This window comes from Neophocaena asiaeorientalis, unplaced genomic scaffold, assembly GCF_003031525.2.
Source record: "Neophocaena asiaeorientalis asiaeorientalis breed wild unplaced genomic scaffold, Neophocaena_asiaeorientalis_V1.1 scaffold124, whole genome shotgun sequence".
In the NCBI taxonomy this organism is placed as follows: domain Eukaryota; kingdom Metazoa; phylum Chordata; class Mammalia; order Artiodactyla; family Phocoenidae; genus Neophocaena; species Neophocaena asiaeorientalis.
The window spans coordinates 7816736-7833869 of NW_020174135.1; positions in this window are offsets into that span (position 1 = coordinate 7816736).

Sequence of the window (17134 nt, forward strand, 5' to 3'; positions counted from 1 at the left end):
ATGTATATATATATATATACATGTATATATAAAATCTTATATTCAGAAATCTGTCAGAAGGAAGTTAACAATTAATTCTCACTAATGTATAAACTATTTCAGCATACACTCTCCAAAGGACAGCAATTTAACATTAATGAATTAATATATTAGGGAGACTTCAGATACTAACACATTTGAGTGTTGAAGACATTTCTGAGTTTCCATGCATGAATGTATTTGTCCAACAAATATTTATTGAATGGCTACTATTAATCAAAATTATTCTAAATACGGGGTATATGGTGGCTAATAAGATAACTTAAGAGTTCATAGAATAGTTGGAAGAAGATGACAACAAATAATCAAAGAAAAAAGATAATTTTGGACTGCCTTAAGTGATATGAAGGAAGTAAACAGGATAACATTATTCAAGAATGATTGTGAAGGGGCCACTTTAGATGAAATAGTCAAGTAAGGCTCCTTTTAGCATAGATATTTGTAACAGCAGAACAATGAAAAGGCTCCAACTATTTGAAGGCTCCACAGAAGAGCATTTTAGGTAGGAGGAAAAAAAATCACAATGTACAATAACCCTGAGAAATACCATTTCTTTAAGTTATATGGAGAATAGATAGGTAGAATTTAAGAGTGGAAATACAGATCAGTTAAGAAGCTAATACAGTAATCTCAGAAAGAGATAATGGAGTTTTGAAATAGGGTTGTGGTACTTAAGATATATTCTGAAGGTGGACTTGACAAAATTTAGTTGAGGGATGATTTGGGAGATGGGAAGGAGGGAATGATAGAAGGAGAGATATAGCGGTTAGGAATGCTTTGAGCTGCAAGTAGCAGAGTGCCTGACTGTAGTGGTTCAACATAGGATAGTTACAGGAAGTCTGGCAGCAAGCTTTGGCTGGCAGTGGTTCAGTTCTTTACAAGTGCCATCAAAGTTCCAAGCTATATTACAGCTCCTGAATCCTTCACTAGAGGAAATTTTACTCATCTATTTCTTGCCTCTTTGTCACATGAAAACAGTCACAACTTTAGGCATCATGTCCACCTACTGAAAGAAGGGAAAAGGAAAGAGATTTAATGTCGTGAGTTACATCTATTCTTTTGATCAGGACCATAAAAGCCAGCTTAGAAGCCTCAACATTCTTAGCTCTTTTTTTCATTGCCCAGAACCTGGTCACATGGCAACCTCTGGCTGTAGGCACAAATGGGAAGCATGGGTTTCTTGTTTTCTAGACTCTAGAATGAAGAGTATGTGAAGAAAAGGGGATTGGTCAGTGTCAGGGGTTGCCAATGGAGTGTCCTCCATAGGAGGGTTCAGTGGTAATGTCCAGGTTTTCACCTTGAATCATCACATGGATGCCATTTAGAAAAGAAGAAGGAAGCAACAGGAGAGAGGGATGATAAATCAAAAGTGTTGTTTTAGACATGATGTGGCATATGAATTTTATAACCATGTGGAATGTTAAGAAGAAGACAGTTGAATATTATTCTAAAGGATCGGTCAGAACTAGAGGTTTTTAGCCTTTAGGACAACATAAATCACATGCATGACTTTAAAAAGTCTGATAACTTCTAAGATCTGCTTTTCCCATTTCGGCCAAGTCTTATTTTCTGGTATTAGGAAGAAAAAAAAGAAGGAAAGAAGGAAGGAAGGGAGGAAGGAAGAAAAGAAGAAGTTATTAAGTTATGATTTTTAAAAGGAAAGAAAACAATAATAGGAAGGCTATATCTGCATAAAATCAGATTGCAATTTTTGTAGGGGAATTATTTTGAGATTTTCATTTTTCCTTTTGATAATGAAATGCCTAAAAGTGTCCAGATTATGGCTGGATAAAAGGTAAAAATTTAGAATTTATAAATATGTGTTTGGAAAATGTTAATATTGGAATATACACATTCTTCTATATAGTTATATAGAAGTTTATATGTAAAATTCTTTCATATATTTTATATGAAATACATTCTAATAGCAGATAAAATAAATACAATTTAAAATAGAGGCAAATAAAATTTAAAAGGTGCTATTGTGTGAATTTTATATATATATACATATTTCAGCTACTATACAAAGGCAGTCTTTCTGATGAATAGCAACCTTTTAATGAGTTCAGGTGATATTATATTGAACTATAGAAATGGGAGAGTTATGTTTGTTTTACTCATCCTAAGTTTGAGTGAAAAGCAGTTTTTAAAAACTCACAAAATCCTCACCTAGTACCTTTTTCCTCTTAAAAAGCATTTTAATTTTAAGTATTATTGTTTTTCATTTCCATAGAATGTGGGGATCTTGCAACTCCTTATTCTTTATGTTTTTCCCATTGAAAATATGTCCTACAATAAATCATTTGACATTGAATTTTTCTGTTTTTTCATTTCTTCTGATCCCAGTCCATGGTTACTTGAAAAAAAAAAAAAAACCAAGTGAAATGACAATGAAGGAAAAATAATTACCAAATTTGTATTTCAAGATTATTTTGTATTTAAGCTCAAAGGAAATACTTAGGTGTATTTAATTACAATTATAGGGCAATAATTAGCAAACATTAGAACACTCTACATTATCTTTCATGTGCTTTCAGATTCCATATGAAAAGGCATAAAACATTATCACTCTAAATATGGCTATTTGACGGGTCTTCTGAAGTGTCTGTCCAGTGACCTAATTTCATGCTACTCTATGGTATCCCTCTTTTAGGGTCTTGAATATTTCACCTTCCTCAAACATTAGTGGGGAATATAACATTCCATTTAATTATTAGGTTTATTTATTCACATATTAATATTAATTAAGCATCTAGTATGTTCAAGATATCAGTGCTAGGGTACCGGGGACTAGGCCTGTAGTTGGTATCAAGATACTTAATAAATAGTGTTGTAGGCATCTATGATAAATAGACTATATTAAATTTCATTTGAGTTCTGTAAGCTTTGGATAATTGAAGATAAGGTAAAATGTATTCCAAGCATTTAAGAATAAAGGAATTGTTTAAGCCAAGTAATAGAAAATGGAAAGTACATGGTGCATTCAGAATGAAATGTAATCGGGTAAGACTGCGGGATACAGAACGTATTGTTAGGATGAACAATTGGATAAAAGGTTTGCAGACATAGTTTGGAAACTTTGTAAAGAATGAGGATGTTATTGTGTTTGCAATGATGAGTGACTATTTTTTAACAATGCATGGAGAATTATCCAAGTTGGTAACATGCTCCATGAAAAGTTTATTACTTCAGTGCTGCACATTTGAAGAATATGGTCCAGATAACATTTTCTTAGTTATGATATTGCCTTAACACATCTCTGGTTCCTTCATAGAACTTAGTTGTGTGATTGAAAGGCAGGCACGAGGTTAAGGCGACTCTTTGTATAAGGACTCCTAACCCAGGGATCCAGAATTTTCCAAACATAAGACCTGATGGTTTTGAAGAAGCCTTCGAGACTAGAAAAGAATTCCAGAGATGATTAATATCCCTCAACCCAATTTATACTGTGGATTGTTAAATATGTATATTTTCTATAGTGGAATATCACAAATGTTTAAGTATACCATAAATATATGTGTAAGGAGAAGAAGCTAGGTTCTCAGTGGGCCATGTCTAGACCAACTAGAAAGGATGGGTAAAATGTCAAGTGGAGAATGTCTGTGAGTGTCTAAGCTTCTAATCTAAGAGGGACTAGGTTGTGGGCAGGGCAAAGAGTATACCTACAAGTGGAGTAGAGAGTCTCCTTCTGCACATGCAATACCCTCTGTGCAATCTTGACCTACCCATGTCACTTGGGATTATGACTTTTAAAGAAGAATGAAAAAGACTGTATCAGATAGCCTCAATCTTAATTTGAATTTATCATGACCACCACCCTGTTTCACCATAAAATCTAAAGTGTTAGCCATGCTCTTTAAGACACTACAAAATGAATGAATTTGTCCAAGTGTATGAGTATTGCTTCTAACCTTTCTCTTCTCTACAACCTTTTATTTATTTACTTTTATTTTTAACATCTTTATTGGAGTATAATTGCTTTACAATGGTGTGTCAGTTTCTGCTTTATAACAAAGTGAATCAGCTATACATATACATATATCCCCATATCTCCTCCCTCTTACATCTCCCTCCCACCCTCCCTATCCCGCCCCTCTAGGTGGTCACAAAGTACAGAGCTGATCTCCCTGTGCTATGCGGCTGCTTCCCACTAGCTATCTGTTTTATATTTGGTAGTGTATATATGTCCATTCTGCAACCTTTTATGAACAGCAACAATACAATCAAATCTGACTGTATTAGCTCAAGTGATTTATTCAGTTTTTTAAATTTTAATTTCATTTTTTGCAACTCTACCATGGGATGATTTCAAAGTACATTCTACATTTGGATTGTAGACTATGCACATAATTTAACACCCAGTACTATATAACATTAATAGAATATTGTTTACCTCTTGTTTTGAAGACTTCCACTAAGAAATAGAATGATTATACTTCCTTTTCCTGTGTTTTTATTCACAAAGCAAACAACAAAAAAATGAGTGTGATTAGAACATATGACATCCAGGATAAAATTGAAAGGTTTAATAAGGAGAAATTAGCACTATGTCTTAAACCCTAGGGTAGCCAGGCTCCAGTGAATTACATACTCTTCCTGGTATTCATGCTCTTGCCTAGTCCCGCCCACCTTGGCTTGGGGCAGCTATCTGTAACCAATGAAATGTGGTAGAAGTGATGCTGTTTAATTCTATGGCTAGGATGTAAGAAGCCTTACAGCTTCCGCCTTGAGTTTCTGGAACATCCTTTCTCAGGAAAGCCAGATGCTATGAAAGACATCTGGGAATTCTGAGGAAACCCAAGCTAGCTATGTGGAAAGGCATTGTGGAAAGAGAGCAATATTTGTTATTGCAGCTAAGGCAGCACACTGCAGGAAGGCACTGCCGGACTGGGTGCTGGTGGAGAAGAACCAGTGCCCAGGCATATTGCTCCCGTGCAGCCATTCCAGCCTTTCTGCTTTTTTGTGCAACCCCACACCAGGTATGATGTAGCGGAAACAATCAGTTCCTGCTGTGCCCTGCCCAAATTTCTGACCCACAGAATCACGAGTATAATAAAAAGACTGTTTTGTTTATTTTTTGTTTTTTTTTTGCGGTACGCGGGCCTCTCACTGTTGTGGCCTCTCCCGTTGCGCCTGCATCGGCAGGCGGACTCTCAACCACTGCGCCACCAGGGAAGCTCTAATGCCTGTTTTCTGACAGGTTTTTAAAGTTATAACAATATATGTAGAAGAATCATTTTAAAAATTGTGTTAATAACCAAAAATGATAGTGTTAGACCCTTGGGTGTTTAATGTTAAATGAATGATTTAAATATTTATTTAATCTTGTCTTTTATGCCAAAATGGAAGCAAAAAAGGTTGAAGATAAGACAATGTAATATAATTTTAAGTCATTTTTGGAATCATTGTTTCTCTTTCAAAGACAACAATAAGTTACATTTCTTCTAAAAAGAAATACTGAATTACATTTACTTTTCTTCCTCCTACACTTAGCATCCCTTGTTTTTATTTGTTTTTGCTTGTTCTGCTTTCTTTCTCTCCATATCATTTATAATGCAAAGCCTGTCATAATGTCATGGAATGTATTTCTTAGAACATAAACCATATTAGAAATATCTTTGTAGCCAAAGATAAAATGAAGCATAAAAATCATATAAATTGATTTAACATTTCTCCCCAAATAGGAGCATTTAAAATCCAAAATCTACTATCATGCATGCCTTAGGCTTAGAGGATTCAATAAGGAAAAGAGAAAATGCCGCTGCTCAAATTTATTCTTTACCTTTGAAAACATTTTTGGAAAATATGATTGTTCCCATTGTGAATAAAGAAACTCAAACAAGAAGATCTTTTTAGAATTAAGGATATTGGGACAAATGCCACCTTCATCTTAAAAGGAAGAAATGAAAAAGGGAAACTGACATTTTCACAAAATTTTATACGTAGGTACATAATCATGCTAGGATTAAATAAAAACAATAATGAATATATGAGATAACGTAAAGATCTGAGAATATACCTGAAATTCTGAATTCATTCTTGATCAGGTAGAGTTGAAATAAATTTGAGAACAGAAATTTCCTGTTATTCTCAAACTTTATTATGAATAGATCTATGATAGAAACATTTTTGCTGTAATACAATGTTATAGAAATTCACACATGAACTAAATTTTGCTCAAAGGTTAACGCAGTTAAGAAGGAGTTTGGAATATAATATTTAGATGGTAAAGGTGCTAAATTAGTTCTAGCTTCATTTGGAATCCATGCTAGAATCATATTCATTTGCTCTGAGGCTGGTATCTGTATTGGGCTCAGTTGGCAATAGGATGAACTAAGTATTTATTGAAAAGCGAGGCTGTGGATACTGAAAAAAAGTCAATTACAATACATTTTTGTGAAAAAACAAATTGAAGGCAACTACTTTTTATTCATAATATTATAACAATTTATTAATAAATTCCTAAACAAAATCAAATCAAAATTCCAGTCTGTTCAAGCAGATAATGATGATGTGATTAGTGAAATTCAAAATACAGTAGAGAAACCCCAATGAAAATATTAGGAAAGCTTTAACTCACGTAGTGGACTAGTGGTATTTTGCTAGGTGACTAGAAGAAGCAAATTGATCAAAAGAAATACGGTTCATTTTCTCATGAAGTGTGCTTGATCAGGAGAGAGAAATCCATCACATGACATGTGGACATGAGAAGAGAAGTACTGTTTACCCCTCAAAAGCTTGAGGAATCAAGTCAGCAACACTTGACAAGAGGAAGGAGGAGTAATCCAAATGTCTAATGACTGATTGTTGGGAAAAGTGAATCTATGACAAAGCAAAATATGCTCATTAAATGAGAAAACTATTGATCTATCATTCTGGTTATGCATCCAGCTAATAATAATAATAATGAAAATAATAATAAAAGACTGTAGAATGAGGTTGAATCTACAGGTATGCATTAAATGAATTAGAGGCCAAGTATGAAGTAGGAGAGAAAATGCAGATGACAAAAACAATGCTTGTATTGTCATGTATATAAGCAATAACAATGAATGAATGAATGAAAATCTAACAAGTATTGATTAAGTGTCTACAGAGTGATCAATAATGTTTTAGATACTGAGGGAATGTTATTCTAGATAAGGGAAGATGATAAACATACAAAATAGCAATAAAATAGTATAAAACATGATAGTAAGTGTCTAGTGTGTGGTACAGACCAAAATGGAGATACTCAGAAAGAGTCTAGTATTGTATGGGGTTTTATGGAAGGATTTATTGGATACCTGGAGACATGGCAACAGGAGGGTCTCTTATACTTAAAGAATTTGAAGAAGTTAGACTTGAAAAAATTGGATGGAGGAAAGGGACCATACAAGCCAAAGACTGAAAGTGTGTGTAATGCCATTAAAAAACAGTTTAAGCCAATTAGAAATTAGACTTGGGGCTGTATACAATTAAGAAGGAAGTTGAGTGAGGGACCACCGGGTATGGGGGGCCTCAAATGGTGGGGTCTGGATTTGGTTTATAATGAAAAAAGAAAGAAGTAAATTAGAGACTTGGAACAAATGAAATACAAAAAATATTAGTCTGAAAGATAGACTCAAATTTGGAAGAAGATTTCGTGGCTTATCTTTACCTAAAATAAACAAGGCAGATTAAAAAAAAAGTTAGAAATAAAGTCCAAATCATTGTTTGTTACTATAGGAATATACAGATCGAGGTCAAGACCTCCCACTAGTATATTTCAAAATGTATATGCTGGTATCAATGCAGGAAGTGACCCTAAATAGATATGAAACAACTTCCAATATAAACAGGGACCCGTTTTCTTAAGAAACACATGAAATGGGTTTGTAATATGAAGATGATTAAGTAAAAGACTCAACAATACATTCTATAGCTTAGAATATATTACCTTTTCTTTTTTTGTGTTATCATTATGAACTCATGTCTTTATAGATTTAATTATTTTTTAATTAACTGAAGTTTGTAATCATCTTTGGATGCTCAATTTGTCAACACTTTGTTCAATGGGAATCGCTTTATGTGCACTTTTGATATTGTTCCATTAACCTTGGAAACATATTCAGCTTTCTGGCACCAGAGCATGTTTCAGGCTCACCTTGGACCCGTGGAATTATCTTATCTTCAAGGAACTCTTGTTCTTTTTAATAAACAATGGAAACTCAGAGTGACATTGTCCCTAAGCTGTTTCAGTGGACAAAGGGAAGACCCATGAAAATTGCATGCTCTTTTAAAGACATGAATTCACATTAGAATTTTCAGTTCAGTTCTGTTATTATAGTCTTCCTCTTAAAATGCTTAATTCTGTAAGTGAACTTTGTTTTTCTATAATTAAAGCATTAATTCCTAAAAAGTTTCAAAGTACAGCCATCCTTTGCTGTCTGGGGAGGATGGGTTGCAGGACACCTCCCCCCCAACAGATACCAAAATCTATAAGGCTCAAGTTCCTTATATAAAATGGCATAGTGTCGGCATATAACTTAGGATTTGCTCTAAGTTCTGTCTTTATATTAAATTTTCAAGTTGATTGTTATTTCATGTTAGAGCCACAAGCTTTTCTTTATATTATGATATAAAATGGTTCTGTAACATCACATATAATGTATTAAGTTATTTGTTATTATACTGTATATATTGTTCCAATGCTTGCTATGTATCACTGCAAAGGATTCTCTGAGGTGGTATTATTTGGACCATACAGTAGTTAAAATCTTTAAATTTCCTGTTGAGAAATTAAGGAGATGACTCCTCGCAGAGAACTGTACATGAAAATACATACTGTGGCGGTTCAGTTAAAAATCTCCTTTCGAATAACGTGACAAAATTCAATTTTACTTCATACATCTTTGTTCCTTTAAGCATTCTTATTTTAACTACAAAAATCCCTATCATGAAATCTAAAATTTCAGATGCCACTGGAAAAGCATACATATCCATTTCCATGATAAACTCTTAACTTCCACTAACAAATTAATAATGTTGGGAAAGATAAAGCATATATAAACACTATATAAAATTGACGTTTATTTTATTGATTGTATAGATTTTGTTTATAGATTTGAATTTTAGAGTAGTATCATCATGAAGTCACTTGGATCCTAAATCCCTATTACATTTACACAGGAATTTATGTACTTTGATTTAGTGAAGAAATGCAAATTCTTGCAGGAAACTAGTGTATGCTATGTCTCAAATCCTCAATTTTTTATACTAGTAATGTTCTCATTTCCATGAAGAAAAACAAAACATTCTTCTAAAACAAATAAGACAAAACATTAAACTTTTCAGTTTTATTATACTATACCTACTTCTAAATCACTTTTTCAAATTTAAATAGAATTTAATATGTACCTTCAAACATTAAAAAAATGTGTTCTTGAAAAACAAAGGGACTCATAAATGCTTCTTTAACCAATGGATGGGGTTGGAGGAGATGCTGATCCCTTTCTAAAATCTGGGCTTTTGCTATTAGAAGATTTAAAACTGACTTGAAAAAATAAAGACCTTTTAGCCTTGGAGTAGTTAATCCTTTTATCACTTTCCTGGCTTACAGCCTGCTCTTATCACTCCATTAGTTAAATTTCTTTCTAAATATAAGATTGTGTTTTTAAAAAGAGAGAGCATTTTTAGTTTAACAAGTTCAATTCCTATCATTTTTAACTTCAGAAAAATGATTCACAGCCATTCTGTCTTTTTAGCTGGAAACACATTTAAACAAAGAACGTAAACATCAGTCGTCATATTTTTACCAACAGAATGTCTTGTTTTCAGTCTTTTAGAAACCGTGTTTTTGGAGGCAACTGCACTGGTATCTTCAGTTTGGCATGCCACGTTGATGCTGCAGTTCTGCGCCTTGTCTCACCTCAGGACACGAACCAGGGAGCCTCTCACTTCCTGTTGGCCAGTGGAAACCCCAGAAGAAGGTCAGAGAAAGGGAGGGGAGTGAGATGAGGGCTTTCATTTCCACTAATCCTTTCCAAGTCACCTTAGGCTAGAAGCATCCCTCAAGACCATCCCTCCAAGATGCATCCTTCCTGGTTCTAGCAACTGCTCTCCAGCAGCACCCACACTGCTAGCTGGTTACAGCCTTGTTCCTGTGATTCCTCTACACTCTGATCATAATTTGTAAATGTCACCTTTATTCAACTCTCCCTGAAGTATACTAATTCAATTGTACCACCACTACCTGTTAGGCCTCTGACTGTTCCAGGAGTCTTTCCAAAGATTCCTTCTTGAAACCTGAGTTCTCTGAATAAATTTTTAAAAAATTCAATAACTTATGTTTGTATGAATTACAATACTTCTAAGTTCTTTTTGGTGGCAATAAATCCTTAGGATGTAAAATAAAACAGCATTTCTGATATGAAAACATAGTTGCTTGTAGTTATACATCTTTAATTAATGATTCTTGATCAGGATATATTATTTCAAATACAAACAGTACTTTTCCCTTGCATCCTAATTGATACAGGCTTCTTTTAAAGGAAAATTTCTCCATTTTTGCTACTTCCAAGTTCTCACATTTAAGATTCAAAATCTTAAGGAGTTAAATAAAATAGTCTTCTTCTTAGGAGGATTCTCCAGTTTGTTTAATAAGGGTGGGGTGTCCTTTGGCTTACAGAATGTCTTTTAATTGGTGAGCTTCAAATAACTTGTTTTTTTTCTCCCCCTTTGACATATCTCCTGCTGATTTGAGAACTTTGATTATAATACCTCCACAGCTTAATCTTATATTTAGGTAATATGATAGAAGACATATCTCCTGCTGATTTGAGAACTTTGATTATAATACCTCCACAGCTTAATCTTATATTTAGGTAATATGATAGAAGAATCCCTGACATTCAAGAGATTGGAAACTGAGTGAATTTATTAGGTAACCTTGGGCCAGATTAGGAGTTAGAAGTCAGTGATCAAAAAGATCATTGGGTCTTTCCACTGTTGAGGGGAAGAAAACACACTGTCGAGACTTCCCTGGTGGCACAGTGGGTAAGAATCCACCTGCCAATGGGTTCGAGCCCTAGTCCAGGAAGATCCCACATGCCAAGGAGCAACTAAGCCCTAGCAGGGATTATTATTACTGTCTCCTACTTACCAACATCCATCTTGTTCTTCTGAAATTCATTCTCTGTACTGAAGTCTACCCTCCTCATCTGATTAATTTCTTAGCACTCACGACTTTGAATTTTATGTTTTAAGTAAATGCTGGTTTATGTAAAATGCTTCAATCACAGTAGTTATGTAATATCTACAGGTCTTTATTTCTGATGTGCTCTCTGTTTGAAATTCTTTCCTAGCATTATGAACCTGATAATTCTTATTTATCCTTCAAGTACCAGATTAGGTATTCTCTCTCAAACTTTCTCTGATTAGGCCATATATAGTGTAAGGCTGGCTTTATACAATGACCTAGGAAGTATTCCTTCTGCTTCTATTTTCTGAAAGAGGTTGTCTTAGAAAATTAGTATAATTTATTCCTTAAATGTGGATAGAATTCACAATTAAACCCATCTGGGCCTAGTACTTTCTGTTTTGGAAGATTATTAATTATAGATTCAATTTATTTAATAGTTATAGGCCTATTCAGATTATTTCTTCTTGTGTGAGTTTTGGCCAATTGTCTTTGAAGGAATTCACTTTATGTTGGTTATCAAATTTGTGGGCATAGAGTTTTTCATAGTATTCTTTTATTATCCTTTTAATGTCCACAGGATCTGTAGTGATGTCCCCACTTTCATTTCTGACATTAGTAATTTGTGTCCTCTCTCTTTTTCTTACTTAACCTGGCTAGAGGCTTATTGATTATATTGGTCTTTACAAAAAACCACCGTTTGGTTTCATTACATTTCTCTATTAATTTCCTATTTACAAGTTCATCTGATTTCTGATCTAGTTCTTACTATTTCTTTTCTTCCACTTACTTTTGGTTTAATTTGTTCGTCTTCTTCTATTATTCTAAGGTGGAAAGTTAGATATTGACCTCAGTTCCTTATTCTTTTGTAATAAATGAATTCATGTTGTAAATTTCCCTCTAAGCACTGCTTTTGCTTTTTCCCACGTATTCTTTAAATTGTGTTTACATTTTCATTTGGTTCAAAATATTTTAAATTTCTCTTGCTATTTCTTTTTGACCCACATTTTAGTTAGAAATGTTCTGTTTAGTCTCCACTTATTTTGGGAATTTCCAGTTATCAATCTGTTATTGATTTCTAGTTTAATTCCATTGTGTCTGAGAGCAGACATTGTGTGATTTCTAGTCTTTTAAATTTGTTAAGGTGTGTTTTATGGCTCAGAATGTTGTCTATCTTGGTGAATGTTCCATGTGTTGTGTTCTTGAGAAGAATATTATCTGCTGTTGGTGAATGAAGTGGTCTACAGGTGATAATTTTATCTAGTTGATTGATGGCATTGTTGAGTTCATCTGTATTCTTACTGATTTTCTGCCTGCTGGAATTGTCCACGTCTAATAGAGGGACGTTGAAGTCTCCAACTGTGACAGTGGATGCATCTGTTTCTCCTTGTTTTTCTTTCAGTTTTTACCTCTTGTAGTCTGAGGCTCTGTTGCTAGGTGCATACACTTTAAGGATTGCTATGCCTTCTTGGAGAATTGACTCCTTTATCATTGTATAATGCCCTTCTTTATTCCTAATAACTTTCATTGTATTGACGACTGCTCTATCCAAAATTAACATAGTCTTGATTTCTTTTGATTAGTGTCAGCATGATATATTTTCCTCTATCCATTTACTTTTAATCTATATGTGTCTTTATATTTAAAGTGGGTTTTTTGTAGATGACATATAGTTGAGTTGTGTTTATTCATCTACTCTGACCATCTCTGTCTTCAAGTGGTGAATTTAGACCATTTATATTCAAAGTGATTATTGGATATAGTTGGATTAATACCTACCATATTTGTTACTCTTTTCTATTTGTTACCCTTGATTTTTGTTCCTATTTTTGTCTTCCACTCTTTTTGCCTTTTGTGGTTTAATTGAGCATTATATATTATTTAATTTCTCTCCTTTCTTTGCATATCAGTTATACTTTTTTCTTTTTACTATTTTGACATTGAACAAACTGTTATCTGTTAGATGAATTAAGAATAAGAAAAAATAAAAAATTTTATTTTACTTTTACTTACTCTTTTTTTTCTGTGTTCTTACTTTCTTTTTGTAGATCCAAGTTTCTGGCCTATATCGTTTTTCTTCTCTCTAAAGAGCTTCTTTTAACATTTCTTGCAAGGATGTTCTAGTAGCAATAAAGTGCCTCAATTTTGGTTTGTCTGAAAAGGCTTTTATTTCTCCTTCCCTTTTAAAGGATAATTTCACAGGATAATTTTCTTTATCTTTGGCCTTCTGCATTTTGAAATGATATGCCTAGGTGTAGATTTTTTTAATTAAAAAAAATTTTTTAATTAAGAGATTTTCATCCTTCTTTGTTTTTTTTAAGCTTCGTGGATCTGTGGCTTGGTGTCTGACATTAATTTAGGGAAATTTTCAATTATTATTTCATGTATTTCTTCTTTTCTCTCTTTCTTCTCCTTCTGATATTTCCATTTCTCATGTGTTATACTTTAGTAGTTGTCCCACAGTCCTTGGATGCTCTGTTCTGTTTTTTCAGTTTTTGTTCTCTTTGCTTGTCAGTTTTCAAGGATTCTACTGCTGTATCCTCTAGCTCAGAGATTCTTTCATCAGCTGTGTACAGTCTACTAATAGCCTTTCAAAGGTGCTCTTCATTCTGTTACAGTGGTTTTATCTCTAGCATTTCTTTTTGTTTTTTCTTAGTATTCCCACCTGCTTACCTTGTCCATCTGTTCTTGCCTGGTATGTACATTATCCATTAGGCCCCTTAGCATATTAATCTTAGTTGTTTTAAGTTCCCGGTCTCAAAATTCCAACATCTCTGCTATGTCTGGTTCTGATTCTTGCTCTGTCTCTTCTTATTGTGTTTTATGTCTTTTGAAACACCTTGTAATTTTTTGTTGATAACCAGACATGATGTACTGGGTAAAAGGAACTGCTAAAAATAGGCCTTTAGTCCTGTGGTGGCCAGGTGTCGGGGAAGAGAAGTCTTCCATAATGCTATAATTAGGCGTCAGTCTTTTTGGGAGGCTGTGCCTCTGAATGGTGAACTTCACAAGTGTTTTTAATATTTTTTTCTCCTCCGTAGGTGGGAGAGAATGACTAGAGCAGGCAGGAGTTCATTATTTCCCTCCTCCCACATGGAAGTCAAGAGCCAGCTGGAGTTGGGTATTTACCTTCCCCCAGGTGAGTCAGACTCTGTTAACACCCAGAAGGTTGGGCTATGGTTAACTAGTTTCCCCTGTGAGCAAGTCTTTTTAAGAAGACTAGAATGTTCTGGGGTATTTCCAGAGGGCTCTGGCTGCATTCCCTCCCTGCTACAGTTAGCAGGAGAGAACGTTTTCTCAGATATTTACTGTTTGAACCTGGCCTAGACCCTGGAAGTACATATACAGGATTGTGGGGGTCCCTCTCTGACTGAGTCCACCTGGAGTTTGTCATAGAGTTGTCCACATCGAGTGTCCAGCAATTCATCAGATTATATTCTGGTTTTCCTATGATGGTGCCGGTCCCTGTGGAGGTTTCTGCTTGTTAGTCTCTGCTTGGGTAAGTTATTATATTCTGTATTTGCCTGTTGGTCTCTTCAAACTTGGGGGCAGCAGTTCGGCTCGTTTCCTCACCTCTCTGACAGATCCTAGAATAGTTGTTGATTTTTCATTCTCTTTAGCTTTTTACTTGATTTAGGATAGAGTGGGGGCTTCTGAGCTGTTTATGCAGAACCAGAAACTGGAAGCCCCCTTTATATACTTTTAAAGTCTTTCATTGTTGATTTGGTTAAATATGTGGCCCATTTGTTTCTCAGTAACCCAGGATCCTATCTTAAACAATTGTTCAAATATCCTTACATCTTTGATATTTTACCTGCCCAAAGATCTAATTCTCCAGAGAATATCCTTTGCAAATAAAGCAAAGTGACCTTGAAGGGTCACTGGAAAATCAAAGAAGATTTGTTCTTTCACCTTGTAAAAAGAAAGGTGTTAGAAAAAACTAAGTTTTTTGACATGGTACAATTAATGACTTGCATGGGAAATGTCACATCAAATGAGATGCTAACATTTTTTAGGTTAAATTGGTATAGGTAAAATATTATTAATATAAACATTTCAGAAATTGTAAGTCGTATGGAAAATCTAAACAATTGTCAAAGCCCTTGTTAACATGTTTCTATTTGTCAGAATCCTGGTGCTTGAAATTAGATAATAGCACTGTGCCAGCAGATATAAGTTCAGTTATTTTTTAAAATGTTAATTTTTGTGACAACTTTTCTTCTTCAGTTTGAATCTAGCATCTTCAAGGCCAAAGGTTTTCAATTGGGGGTATGCATCACTTACCTATGGAGTTTTATTAATATATAGATATTTAAGACCTACTGCAGACTTACAGAATCTTTTGATTATTTTGACATATTAATGATATATTCTACCTATGAGCTTGGGGTATTAATGGCATATAATCTCAGGATATTATATATTTTAATTGAAGATTTTTTCCTCTGTAAAAGTTATATTCACCCATTTTTATAATTATACATAATATCCAGTCTTCTTAGGAAATAGGAGGGTAAACATTTCTTGGATTGACTTTGTTTTGCACACTTCAGAAATAACCAAATTTTCCCTGCTGCATTATTTTCTTAATGAACCCACATCGTTTCACTTTTGAAAATTATCAGCAAAAGATAACCACAGTCATGTTAGTTGAGATAAGAAATACTCTTATTGTTTTAACCAGTTTTAATCAATTATTTTTTACTGTGGCCAAAAGCCCCCATGCATACAAAACTTTGCATATGGTGAAGCCATAGAGATATCCTTTAGAACCAGTATTGGAACATGGAATTCGTGGTTTTCCCGTTCCTCAGTTATTCAGTGTAATCCCCTAGTCACTATTCTGAAGCTTCATCTTTTGACTAACATAAGTCTTGGATACTTGCTTCTGCCTTACACTCATAAATTGGAGGAAAAGACTTTTTCTATACCAACTTGAGAGAAGACTGAATATGAAGCAGTGATATACTAACTGATTATCAATTAGAACAACAGAGAAAACCTAGTTTTTGGAGCCAGTTTAATTCTCCAGAGTTTCAAGCTTAGCCCAGGAGGAGTGAGTAGATAAGGTTCATTATGTCACTTGAGTGGCCTGCTGCCCATAATTTCCTGACATCTCACCTTTGGTAATTCATCTGTTGGTATCTTGAAGGTTTTCCTCTTTTCAAGTTCCTCTTACAAATGCTTAGGTCTGAAAGGAAGCAATGATTTAAAGCAGTTAGAGAAAGATTGCCAACAGCTCTGTGAGACCAAGATAGGGTCCATAAAAGAAAGCAAAGAGGAAAATTTGATAGGTAACTGAGGATAAAAGTTACTTCTCTTACCAAGTTCAAATTTTGCTTGAGTTCTGATCCTTTTGATTGAAAAGGGGATGTTTAATTGAATTACAGAATTACATTATCATGGCTTAATTCTGAAAAGAACCTTAAAAATAAGCTAGTCCAACCCCTTCATTTTAAAAATGAGGAAGTAGTTCCATAAATTCAAATACATTACAATTCAATTTATAGAAAAGATTCTTTCTGTGTTTATTACTGCTCAAGCATGACCAAAAATGCTCCTTAGAAAGTATGTTTGTGATCTAAGTAGTGACCCAAATTGGTTTTTTTATAGAGTAGTAACTGTGAACTTGGGTGAAACTGAAAATCTATCTTATCAGCAAAATGGTATTTCACTTATTAGGATAGCAGTTTTTGGCAGCACAGAGAGACTGGATTTAGTTGGTTCACAAGACAGAAATAGCTGTCTGATATGCATGCTTTAGGATTTAATTCTTCTATCAACTTCCTTAAAAAGGATTAATGCAACACTTTCACTTTGGGAATTAAACTTGAGATGAAAGAGAGAAAGAAAAGAACTTTAGCTCTTGTAATGTAGCAGAATTTTATCCTACTTATTTATTTTGTGTTAAACTCCTGGTTTCCTGCATACTGAGAG